Source organism: Fukomys damarensis, unplaced genomic scaffold, assembly GCF_012274545.1.
Source record: "Fukomys damarensis isolate Sample0158 unplaced genomic scaffold, DMR_v1.0_HiC HiC_scaffold_31, whole genome shotgun sequence".
NCBI lineage: Eukaryota > Metazoa > Chordata > Mammalia > Rodentia > Bathyergidae > Fukomys > Fukomys damarensis.
The window spans coordinates 29,100,130-29,113,069 of record NW_022900943.1 but is presented as its reverse complement, the minus strand read 5'-3'; the positions used below and the strand labels follow the sequence as shown (position 1 = coordinate 29,113,069).

Below are 12,940 nucleotides of genomic sequence, written 5' to 3'. Positions count from 1 at the left end.
AAAAAAAAAAAAAAAAAAAAAAAAAGAAACTGAAAGTGTAAATGAGGATCAAAATGTATAATAGACAATGTGAAACAGGAAGAAAATTTCCAAAGTGGAAGGAGAAATGGGAGAGGTAGGGGAAGTAAAGGAAAGGAAAAAATGGAAACAAAGAGTATGAATAGGGAGGAGTAGAGGGGTTGAAGAGAGGGCAGGGGAATGGGGAAAAAATAAGAACCAAGATATATTATATAAAGGTACAATTCCAATGCTGAACATCATCATATTGTATACCTCAAATGTACCCAAAAAATTAGTTTAAAAAAATGTGAAAAAGAGGCATGTGATAGGTGGAACAGAACCGATGAAGCAGAAAGAACCCTAAGTACCTTCAGCCATCTGATCTTTGACAGCAGGGCCAAAAACACATGTTGCAAAAAAGACAGCTTTTTAACAAATCTTGCTAGGCAAACTGTCTATCCACATGCAGTAAACTGACCCTAAACCTGTATCTCTCATCATGTACTAAACTTAAATCAAAATGGATCAATGATCTAAACATCAAAACAGAAATACTTAAACAACTAAAAGATAAAACAGGTAAAACTCTTGTAGACATATGTGTAGAAAGTACTTTTTGATAAGAACCCCAACAGCACAAGAAATAACATCAAGAATTAAAACATCACGGGGGGGGGAAGAGGGGGTGAAGGGAGGGCAGCAAGGGGAAAAAATGAGAACCAAGACCTGTCATGTACAGGATCCCAGTAATGAATGTAACTGTACTGTAGACCTAGATTGTACCAATAAACTCAATAAAAAGGAAAAAAAAGAATCAAAACATCAGATCATTTCAAATTAAAAAGCCTTCGCATAGCAAGAAAATAACTACCAGAGCAATGAAACAACTTTTACAATGGGAAAAAAATTGCCAGCTATTCCTCAGACAGAGGAATAATATCTAGAATACATAAAGACCTCAAATTAGATCCCTGCCAAAATAAAAGACCCCAATCAAAACATGGGCAACTGGAATGGAAAGATACTTCTCAGAAGAAAAGGTACAAATGGTCAATAAATACATTAAAAATATTCAAAGTATCTGGCCTTTAGAGAATGCAAATTAAAGTAAAATTCAGATTCCCTCTTACTCCAGAAAGCCTGGCTAATATTGAGAAGGTAAATAATAATCAATGAGGGCAAGGTCGCAGGGGCCACAGGGAGGAACCCTTCTACATCGTCACTGAGAATGTAAATTAGTTCAACCACGATGGAAACCAGTAAGGAAATTCTTCAAGAAGCTAAAAATAAAAATACCATTTGACCCTGCTATTCCTCCTCGGGATATTCTCCCAAAAGAGTTAAGGACATCGTGATCTATGAATGTCTGTTTATAGCAGCCCTGTTTATAACAGCTACATCTTGGAAGAAACCTATCTACCTGTTTATAGATAAATGGATAATGAAAGTGCTGTGCACATACACAGTGGATTACTACTCAGTTACAAAGAGAGACCAATGTGAGCCATGTTTAGAAAAATGGACGTACCATGAAACCATGTTGCTAAGTGAAATAAATTAGGCATAGAAAGTTGGTGAAATACACATGGTTTCTCTTTTATTAGCACCCTAAAGTATAAATAATTTAAAGAGCAAACTAAGAATAAATGATAAAAATCAGGGAGAGAGACTGAGGGGCTGGGAGCCAAAATATGAGGTTGTGGGGCTGGAAGGGTGGAGGGGACGGGGACGCATAAAGGGCCAAGATGAGGCGTGCATAGGAGCCCATGTCCCACGGTGAATGCATTCACTGTGTACCCATGCATACATTAATACAACAGGAAAATAGATAATATCAAAATGAAAAACAAATTCAAAAGGGAATCCCCGGTTTGGCTTCCCAAGCTGGTGGACCATTTTGTATTCCCATCAGCTATGATTGACAATTCCTTTTTTTCTCCACATCCTTTGGTTTTAACATTTTAATAGGTATGCAGTAGTTACCATTTTAATTTTCAATTCCCTTATGACATATGATGTGGGGCACCTTTTTAGATGCTTCTTTGCCACCTGTATATTGTCTTTGCTGAAGTGTCAGTTCAGATCTTTTGTTCATTGTTAATCAGATGGTTACTTTTCTTATTGTTTTTTTTAAACTGAACAGCATCTGTATTTATTGACAATAATGTCCAATATCAGAAAGTCAAAAACAGGTCACCGCAATACTCATTATAATGGTAAGTCTTTCATATCACTCGCATCCAACATGGGATATGTTCCTCAGTGATTAGGATGGATCAACACAAAGGCATCCTGTAAATATGTCCTAAAACTAGTAAACCAAAACACTGTGAATCATACAAATGAGCAAAATTCCTATCTTATTGTGTTTTGAGTTGTTTTGTTTTAAGTAACAGTCTTCTATCAGAGATATTTTTGTAAATATTTTCTCTGAATATGTGGCTTCTCTCCTTGTTCTTGAGAGTATTTTTTCTAATTTGAAGCATTAAGGTCTTTTGAAGCCCATAAGAGTAATTACCTTAACGAGGTTTATGAGAAATAATCAAGTTCATAAATGTTGGCTGATGATTACAGAAGCAAGAATAAGTTCTAAAGTAGGTCTTTAGAAGCTTAAAGAATGTGAAAAAATATCACTTTAGGAACATTTACTCCACTCTGTACTAAACTTTCAAGCACTTACTCCTGCACAATATGGTCATCTCTGTAAGGACAGGGACCGGATCTAATAAGCCTGAACTTGTTCAGGTTAAGTTCAACAAGTAGTAGTTGAACAGTTAGCACTTAATCCCTGAAGTGACCTGGCACTCACTTGACCTGTGGGTTTGCAGAATCCTTTGTACTTGCCTGCATCTCATTTTCCCCATACAGCAGATATGGTTGAGGAGTAAAAGTCTTCCAAGATCTCAGTCTTCATTTACTCAGTGAATAAATCTATCCTATATCTCAAATTTCATGAAGGAGATATCTTTAAGGATGTTAACTTCTTACTTTTCCTATACAGTATTTTGACAAAAATCTGAACCCACACTTGGGGCTGTTCCTAACTTAACAGAGCATGTCTGTTTCCACACACATGTGAAGTCAGAGTATGATTTGTGTTCTGCATACTTTAGGCTTTACTGTCTGCCCACATCTGATCCCTGTTCCCTCTGCTTGCATGACCTGTTTCTATTTTATTAAGGAGATTAAAAGTGGTCACAGACTAGAAAAAGAGTGAGAAATCACCTAAGTTTAGAATTTCAATTGAAGAGAAAGCCAGAGAAGAGGAATGTCCACTTCTGGAATGCCTATACAGAACTGCCAAAAGTTGATTCAGACTGGTGAAAAAATTTTGGGCACCTATCCCAGTAAAAGCTGACCAGCTAAGGATTTTCACACAGGATTTTGGTGAATATGTAACATAATCAGCCCACAGCATTTCCTGGGTCACTGACTCCCATAATTTACAACACATTCACTCATGTACATACATACATGAGGGGTGGAAGAGACAGAGACAGAGAGAGAGAGAGATCCAAGGTCTACATGATGTCTACTCACAAACTGATTCTCTGTAAATCTGACAGGGCAGAACTAACAGAACTAAATGAGCTCCCTTTTGGGGGTGGGGGGCCCACAAAAGAACATGAAATAATGAGTTTGGAAGCAAAATCTTGAAAGCTTGAGGCAATGTTTTTTTTATAGAAGCTATACACAAACCTAAATATTTGCAACTATATATCAAAGTCTAAGACACTTAATAAGCTACAAAGTCAAGGTGAATTCAATAGTTTTATGGGTTACTTGGCTCAAATAGAATCTCAAGCATATTTCACACTATGTTTAGAAAAAAATACAGGTTTGCATATGTAAATACCAGAGTATATGATACTGAAGATCTTCAAAGTTTCACTCATGTTGCCAGATTTACCCATTTTAATTTTTTTTACATATATCAAAAGCCTCCCATACTTGATTTATATATTTACGAATTTCTCATAAATATGTCATTAATTGGAAACATTACAGGTCTACATTCATCTTTTAAATGTAAAAGTTTTCAGGTAAATGCCTGAGGCATTATAGGATATTCTGCTTAATTCCGAAGACAAAAGACTCACATGTATCCATTTGGCCCAAGTATTTGACATAGCTCAGTAACCACTTAATTATAACTGAACCAGTGACAAATATGATACTCTAGATAGTTTTAAGGTTTATGGGGGGGGTAAGAAATGCAAGCACTTATTGGATGTAACTGAGTCAAATTTAAAATAAACTTTCTATCACTCCTCTTTTAAGTTCCTGGATCAACTTTATTGAGGAATGTCCTGAACTGAATTCATACTATTTTTTAAAAAGTGACCATTACAACTATTTATCGGCATGAATCCTGAGTTTCATGACAGAGCAAACCAAACCAGATAGAAATGAATTGTCTGCTGAGTAACAGGCAGTAACTGTGAGTCACAACATCTGATTTCAAATTTTGGTGTTCATTAAAACATCCTCACTAGTCTTACTGATTGGTTTACCAATAGTTAATGTCTTAAATTTGGCATTTAAAGTGTATTTATAGAATTAAGTTTCAACAATTATATTTTAGAATTCTAATCAAGATTTTATTTTTTAGGAAAATAGTTTACTGCTAAAAATATTAACGATATGGGGTGGTAGAAAAGCAATAAATTTGAACTAAAACCTATGTTTGCAATTTACTGTTTACATAACAGACGAATTATTTAATCTCTCTAAATTTCTATTGTGAAATTGCAATAACCAACCACCTTGCAGATATAATAACCTTTATCTGTGGGCATTCCATGTGGACATGAAGCCCTGTTATTAGTACTGGCTGGTAAACATGAAAAACGGGGCAAAGCATCTTGGATCCTACCTGTTACAACAGCTCCACGCAGCTCTCTCTCCCTGCCAACTTCCTGGATCTTCAAAATGTAAAATACAGAAGCAAACCTCAGAATTTTTCACGGCAGTATTCAACACTTCCAAATTTCTAATAAAAACTGTGACCTAAGATAAGATTATAAAGATATGCTAAAGAATATTAAAGGCAGAGTTATTGGCCTATTGACCATTCGCTACATGTAGCCTTTAAATTTTTAATTAGTAATTAACTAAAACAAAATTTAAAATTCACTCTATCCATATTTCAAGTGTTCAACAACCCACAGATGACTAGTAATTACTGCACTGGACAGCACAGATACTGTTACCACAGAAAGATCTACTGGATTGTGCTACATTAAAACCTGAAAAGGCTCAGGTATGTAAAACTCAAGAGCCCTTCTCCAATTAACCAAGACATGAATCCACAGAAAATACTAAAAAAATAAGTCAATGGAAATTACAGTTAAAGAACAGAATGCAAATATAACTTGATGATATTAAAATAATAACACAATAATACAAAGATAAAAATGGATAAGGAAAACAGAAGAAAGGCTAATTTTCTTGTCTTTGAAGGCAGAGTGAAAGCTGTAAGAAACTTTAAAGGAACACCTTAGGAAGGCCTGAATTTTGTTAAAGAGTGGTTTACTTAAAGTTCAACAATTACCACCGTTTTACTTTATCTGCCTTTCTCATTAAAACATAATGCCAGTATGTCTAGAATTATGTGTAATAAATGTCAATGATGGTTAGTTTTTAATGCAGAATTTTGAACATTGTTTTACTTTTTGTAGTTTTGCGTTTTGACGTTTTGATGAGCACTTTTATAAAAACAAATTATTCTTTAAAAATAGATGTTTCAATAAAAACTAAGAATAGAGAAATATAAAGTATGCTAATAGATAACACAAAATTATAACCACCATATGGTAACAGGAAAAAAATGCATATGCATCTAGATAAGATTTAAAAGACGACATTTTAAAAATATAATATTCCTGCAGTATTTTCTTCAAACTCTTGATATATTTTGACCAATAAAATCTGCATGTGTTTTGAACTGTTTTGCCAGAAGCACAGCTTCACCACAATTAATCATTCATACAGTCTCTGACACAAATACTGAACAAACTGTCTCAGCCTCTCATTATGAGTCACCTAAGCCTTTGCAAAAGTTTTCAGGTTGAAGGAATGGAATGTGAGGTGTTAGGGGAGCGGGGGTCCTGCTGCTTTTCAGATGCCCTCAAGGCATCCTTTCTTTCTGTCCCTGTATGAAGTACGTGGGTTATTAATGGTGCTAATCTTTTTAGCAACCATACCTTCTCAGCCTTCTGGGCCTTCTACCCCAAAATTTAAGTTTTTCAAATTGTTCTACTCTTCCTTTTGCTCCAAATTTCCATTATAAGTCTGGCTAAAAGGAGAGAGCAATGTTCATGCCATAGCTCACATACCAAGCTGTCTTGAAATTTCTTCTGCCAGATTAATTAGTTCACCACCCTTAATCTCAGTCTCTTGCAAAGTCTCAGGAAAGCACATAAATTTTCTGACACACTGAAATTCACAGGACCTCTGTTAGTGCAGCTAAGAGAGTCTGTTCACAACTTAAATCCCCTAAACCTGGACTCAGCTCTCTATTATTTTTAACAGCACTCTGGGTTTCTGAGCTCTGACCAGAATCAACCAGCTAGCTTAGCTTCCAGCGTTCTAGGGTTTCTCTAGCTGAGGTCTACAAACTCTTCCTCCAAACCAGTCCCAAAGGCTTCTACATGACATGGTCAGGCATAGTCACAGCAACAAGATTCCAGCACCAAGTCTCTGCAAGTCAGTTTTCCTGTTACCGGACCCAATACCCAATCTGCACAACTAAAAGAGGAGAAGCTTAACTGGTTCCTGTTTTAAGAGGATCTTGTCTATGGTTACTGGCTCCAAGGCAAAACCATCATGCCAGAAGGAATAGTGGAACAAAGTTGCTTAGCTCATGGCAGCCAAGGGGAACAGCAGGGGAACGGTGCCAGAGAAAACGAAGGGAAGGGACCAGATACACACTCCAAAGCCACACCTCTGTATCGGGCCCAGACAAGTCAAGAAGCGTGCTGCAATAATTTCCCTATCTGATCCCACAGCTAATCAGGCTGACCCTCCACCCTAAACGGCACAGGGAATGAATGAGATATTATCAAACTGTGTTCCCAGAGCCATTAGCCTTACAAGGTGCTCCTCCACTATGTATTCTGTGTTCAAGTTTAATAAAATCTGTATAACTTGCCCAAAAAGAATATTAAAACTACTAAGAAGTCTAAAGGTAAAGACACTTTTTTCAGTTCCACTCATAGAACCCACAGAACCCTTCTTGTTTCTTTGGTTTTTGTTGTTGTTGTTTACGTTATATTTTGTTTTGTGTTTTGGTTCGTAGTACAGACATTCCTCATTTAATGACCAAGTTCCATTCTTGTGAGTAGGGCATTAAATGATTTGGTCACTAAATGAGGAATTGTATACAGTATGTACATTACTGTATTCAAAACAAAGAAAAGGTCAAAGGAAACTCTTACTTGATGACTTTGCTTTTATTTGCATAACTCTTATATGGAATACTGTAACACAAAACAGAATATAAATCTATAGTACAACCAGCAGAAATAATAGCATTGTATAAACAAGGCGTACTGAAAAAAGAAGACACTGAGGCTCTATTAGTAAGATATACAGAACTGGAAGAAAGAAAAAAAACAGGAAGAAAGAAAAAAAAAAGACAGAACATAAGTCAGAGCAGCAGGTTGTAAGAGTTGTTAAACAGGTAAATCTGTACTGAGAATTGAACCCAGGGATTTTAAATGAAGCAGTACCACAAGTCCTTTTATTTTTCTATTTTGAGACAGGGTCTCACTAAGTCACAAAGTTGTCCACACTGGGCTTAAATTTATTTTCATCCTGCTTCAGCCTACCAGTGCTGGAATTACAGATGTGCTGGCCTTACGGGTACGCTGGAATTACATGCGTGTCTCTTCTTTGTCTTTTTAAGATTTACACCATTCACACTCTGTTGGTGCTTGACATAGACCCTCTTGAAGACCACCTGTGGATATTTCCTTACAAACCAATGGTTGCCTGTACCCCTCTGTCTGACAATATTATCTGGCCCCTGGAATATGTTGTAGCAACTCACAGGAAAGTCCAGGAAATTGGTGTTCTCTGGAGGAACTCATAAGAGATGAGAAACAGTGAATAGCTACTCCAGGCCCCTCACCCTTCCGAACAATACTGCTATGTTCCACAGAGTATCCCAAATGATTTCAACAGGACTGACCAAAAAAATACATCAAATGAGCTAAATAGTGGCTTGTGTGTTATCGTTTAGATGATTCTACCGATAAAGGATAAGTGGCTAGCAATGGAATATGAGTGTAGTTGGAAATTACCTATGTTCTCCTTATATCACAGAAATAGTTCTTACGCCAATATTTATCCAAATATTGCCTTTTGTTGCTAGTCACTATGATCCTTATTTTTAATCTACTTGTTTCTTAGAGGTAACAAGAATAACTAGCATAAAAACATGAGCAAATCCAATGGAATTCTAATAGCTTTAATGGTATTAGGATCTTTTAAAACGTTCCAACCCATTTAAATTCTTAGTTTTCAAGACTTTGGTGCCCTGCTGCAAAAGCCCCAGTTAGTGGTAGCAATATCCTGAGACTCACCTGACGCACTGTCACCAGAAACTGTCTTTGATCTTCCCACCACCTCAGTTAAAAATGATCTCTACCTTCTTTAATCCTTAGAACACGCATAGTGTACTTTTCATCTCATACTTCCGCGTCAGGAAGTTGAGGTAAAGAACTATATGTGCCCTTTCAATTCTTAGATAAGAGATGCCCAATAAAAGGCCAAAGATGATTGGTCTTTGTACAAGCTGGATAAGCTAGAAAATGGTTTACAATATTGCTGCAGGCCTTTTCCCACTAAAATGAAGGTAAGACTCAATGGAAAAAAAATTTTTTTGAGACAGGGTCTCACCACGTAGTTGAGACTGACCTGGAACTCACTATGTGACCCAGGCTGGTCTCAAACTAACAGCAATCCTCCTGCCTCAGCCTTCCGAGTGCTGGGATTACAGGCGTGCGCCACCACGCCCAGCTACATTGGAAATTTTAAATAATATTTGTACCTGCACATGGGACAGTCACGGGAAAAGTTCTTAAGTATGCCACACTTTTCTTCCTCCTTTCTCTTTCAACTAAAGTCCTCAAGGGTTTTTAAATGTCTTTGCTGCCTAAAATACTATATTATGTTTCTTCCTAGACTAGACAACCCTATAAATGTCTAGCATTTTCTTATTTCATCATTGAAACTAAGCTGCTCTATATTCTTTTTTAATTTTTAAATTATTAGTAGTACATGTTTGCAGTACACAGCGATTATGTTCATCATGGGGAGCTGATACACGCACATAGCACATCTTAATTTTTCTACATTCCCTTCCCTTCCCTTTCCTCCCCTTTCCCTCCTATCTTGGTCTCCTTCACATTTAGAAAAGGTTTATTTCCTTGTTTCCTATTATCTTTTATTTTACTGTTTAAATTATTTATACTTTGGGTTTCTTGTGTAGGAGAAACCATGAAGTATTTAAGCTTGTTTGCCTGACTTCTTTCATTTATTGTCTCAAGGTATGTCAATTTCCCTAAAAATAGTTCAAATTTATCCTTTATGGCAGAGTAGTACTCCATTGTGTGTAAATACCACATTTCTTTACACTGAAAGACAATTTTTCTTTCACACACACACACAAAATGGGGGTGTTAATGTGTTAACTAACTAAAACATGGTTCTTCACTGCCGATCTCCCTTATATAACTTATTTAAAGCTCACTCTGAGCCAGTCGTGGTGATGCACACCTGTAATCTCAGCACTGGGGAGGCTGAGGAGCAAGGATTGCTGTGAGTCAGAGGCCAGCTTGGGCTACAAAGTAAGTTCAAGGCCTGACACTGGAATGGCCTGTCTCAAAATATCAAAAATAAAATAATAAAGCTTATTCCTTGCAAAGGTAGTTGGACAAAATAACCTGTGATTATGCACAGGAGATAATTTGGAACAATGAGTTTGTCCATGCATCTTTTACAGTACTGTACGACCTTGAATAGCCACGTGAACTGTAGCACTTTCACGCGGAATAGCACCCTCTAAGTTGTGCAGTGTGTAGCCTATATAACCAAACGGGCTGTTGCTGAGTTTCCCTGTGTGCTCAGAGACCCTAACTATACTGTTTCTACTGTAATCCCTAAACTGCTTCACTTCAGTTCATCAGAAATAATTTTATTTTATTTTTTGGTACAGAGGATCGAACTCGGGACCTTGCACTTGCAAGGAAGGCAGTGGAACCACTGAGCTAAAACCCCGGCCCAGTTCATCAGAAATAGGTAAATGCCTATAAATACTAAATATTTGACCAACTTATATACTTTCTAAAGAAAAATGAGTCAAAGAAAGCTCAGTATTTGACATTATGTGAAACAAAAAAAAAGTGTATAATTTTCTAACCCCAGGTACTAATGGTATAACATGAATGGAAGATAGGTTTTCTGAAACTCCTTTCAAATAAAATTCTTCTATTTATCTTCATTTATTTTAGCCAAAATCTTCTCATTTTTCTTCATGTATATAAAGTCTCCCAAGAAATTCTGATCTCTAAGATCTTTTTCAAGGCCTTCTTCTTAATGTCTTTCATTAGTATTTTTGGGGATACTTACAACCGTAGCATTTGAAATCCTATTAGTGAGGGCGTTGGCGGTGCACTTGGCCTTTGCAAAGCATTTAATATTCACCCTGGTGAACGTGAGTTAGGGAACTGAATCCTTAGGCCTGGCTCACGCAGGATCTAAACCCTCTCGCAACTACAGCTGTGCCCCGCCTGTGTTTCAGCAAAAATTCCAACTGAAGATTTGCCGCCTTCTATTTCTCTCCCAGTTACAAATCCAAGTTCTAAATTCTACGTAATGAAAGGTATTTGGACTCAAACTCAGTCTTTTCCCATGCATTTGAACCAAGGAATCCCATTTAATTTCAAGCCAGTTAAATAAAAAGTCACACTGATTAAAATTCAAGATTCAGATCAACTTTTAAGGAGGCACTGAATCTTTTTAACATCTGCTTGCTCAGGAGCAAAGGTAATACATCTTTAAATAATTTGTAAGTATGTGAGAGCTGCCACACACTTATGGAGGGTTTTTTGTCAGTAAACAGGGGCCTCAGGCTTCATTTTTCAGATGGCAATCATCCACAAAATATTTTGATATTGAGGAGCATTAACTTTCATATCAATAGCAATGATGAAAAAAATTATCTTTGTGGCCAGGGCAGACGATGTCAGAACATAACTCGTCATTTTCTAATTCAGCCGCTTCCATCTGGTTTGGAATTAGGGCTGGACCTCAGAAACCAGGGCTGCGGCATCCTCACATAAAAGCTGCTTCAAATTATGTGCAGCAAGTTTTTAAGCACATTAGCAACTAGAACAAGCTGTCCTCATGCTAGCTGGCCTTGCTTTGTTCTTGACGGTGGAAAATCTTGCTTTAACTGCCCTCTAATTTGTTGCAGAACGCTACTGCACCAGCAGCTGCCTTGGCACAGGATTAAACACACAAAAAAAACATTATTTTTCCACACAAATTATTAACAGTGCCAAAAGCCACAAAATCTCTTTTTGAAGGAAAAAAAGCTTTTTTTTCTCCTGATCCCCCCCTTTATTTTCCCTCTCCTATAAAACAACCCGCAATAAATTACTCCTCAGTGGGGCTTTCTGAGATCCCCCCTTCCGTGTAACCATACAGAGAGGGTATTTCATTCTGATTTTATAAAGCACTAAAGATTAAAATTGGGGCAAAGGGAAACTTTCAAGTGCACATAATAAGTATGCCAGTGAAGGAGGGCTCCTGAGGGCGTACACATGGGACTGTAGGGACCACCTACTTGCCTAGCGCCTTGTAGGCTTGTTCCAAAACTACGGGAGGAAACACAAAGAGTAAATCTCCCTTGATTCTAATCTTAGTATGATTACAGCTATTTCTGTGTAGCATTTAAACATTTTGCCAAGGGGAAGAATTTGGTTGATTGCTGGCTCAGAGGGGAATTTATTAATGATGCCTGCAAATAAATGCTGAGAAGACAACTGTGCCTGCCCTCATTACCTCTCTCATTCAGGGGCTTTCTCTTTAATTTAATTACACTTGCTATGGAAGAGGAGGAGGACTTTACTCAAGGCATACCTGTGTCCTGACTCTGAGGAAGGCTTTAGAACAATTCTTGCTATTTTTTTTTCCTCATTGAGTTTATTGGTACATTTTAGGTATACATTTCCTTGTTATTTTTAAAGAAAGGAAAGTGGGGAAAATGGCTTTTAACCCTTCTTTCAGACAAGACTGCCACCTTTTCAATACCGAGGTAAGAGCAGTACCTGGACCCAGGAACAATGGGCTATCTTCTCACGATGTCTGTTGACAAGGAGACATCTACCAGCAGTAATGAATTCAGGTGACCTCCCACCATCTGGAAAAGAGGATCTCAGAAGAGTGAAAAGTGAAGGATTTACAACCTGCCTGACAGGGAGAGGAGCTCACTTCTTCAGTGAAAGCCTGGTAGCCTCATTGTCTTGGTAAAGGTCAGTGTGGTAAGACTTGCAGCACAAAGCTTTCTCCCTCTCACTGAGAAAACTCTAGGGTCAGAGTGCTGTGGTGGTGATGGTGCGTACAAATTTCTACTTCAAAGTCTTCCTCTTCAAGGTTAAGAAACTAAAGGGCAGAAATTCCCAAATCTCCCTGAGAACTGGCCACCATGAAAATTTCCTCATCCACGTTCAAAGCTACAGTTCTGGCCTGCACTTGCTCTGAGATTTGAATGTCTTTTTAATGGGGCTGTCTTTTTGCATTCTTAATACTCACTCTCTTCATCAGTTATATCAACTCTCAAAAATGGTCTGGTGCAATGATTTGAAAAAAAAGCATGCATTGAAAGCTGCTTTTATTAAAAATTTCATTAAGGGATTTACAACCTTTTTCT

The 12,940-nt window shown here is 37.4% G+C and overlaps 1 long non-coding RNA gene across 1 annotated transcript in view; it reads right to left on the bottom strand.

Annotated features, from left to right (window-relative positions):
• LOC117283861 overlaps positions 1-10,767 on the bottom strand; it is a 25,839-nt gene extending 15,072 nt beyond the window's left edge. Inside the window, exons 1-2 of the long non-coding RNA XR_004514895.1 lie at positions 10,636-10,767; positions 4,877-4,925 (exon numbers count right to left, since the gene is read on the bottom strand). This is a non-coding gene — a long non-coding RNA (uncharacterized LOC117283861). The remainder of the gene's footprint in view (positions 1-4,876; positions 4,926-10,635) is intronic.
• Between the last annotated feature and the right edge of the window lie 2,173 nt (positions 10,768-12,940).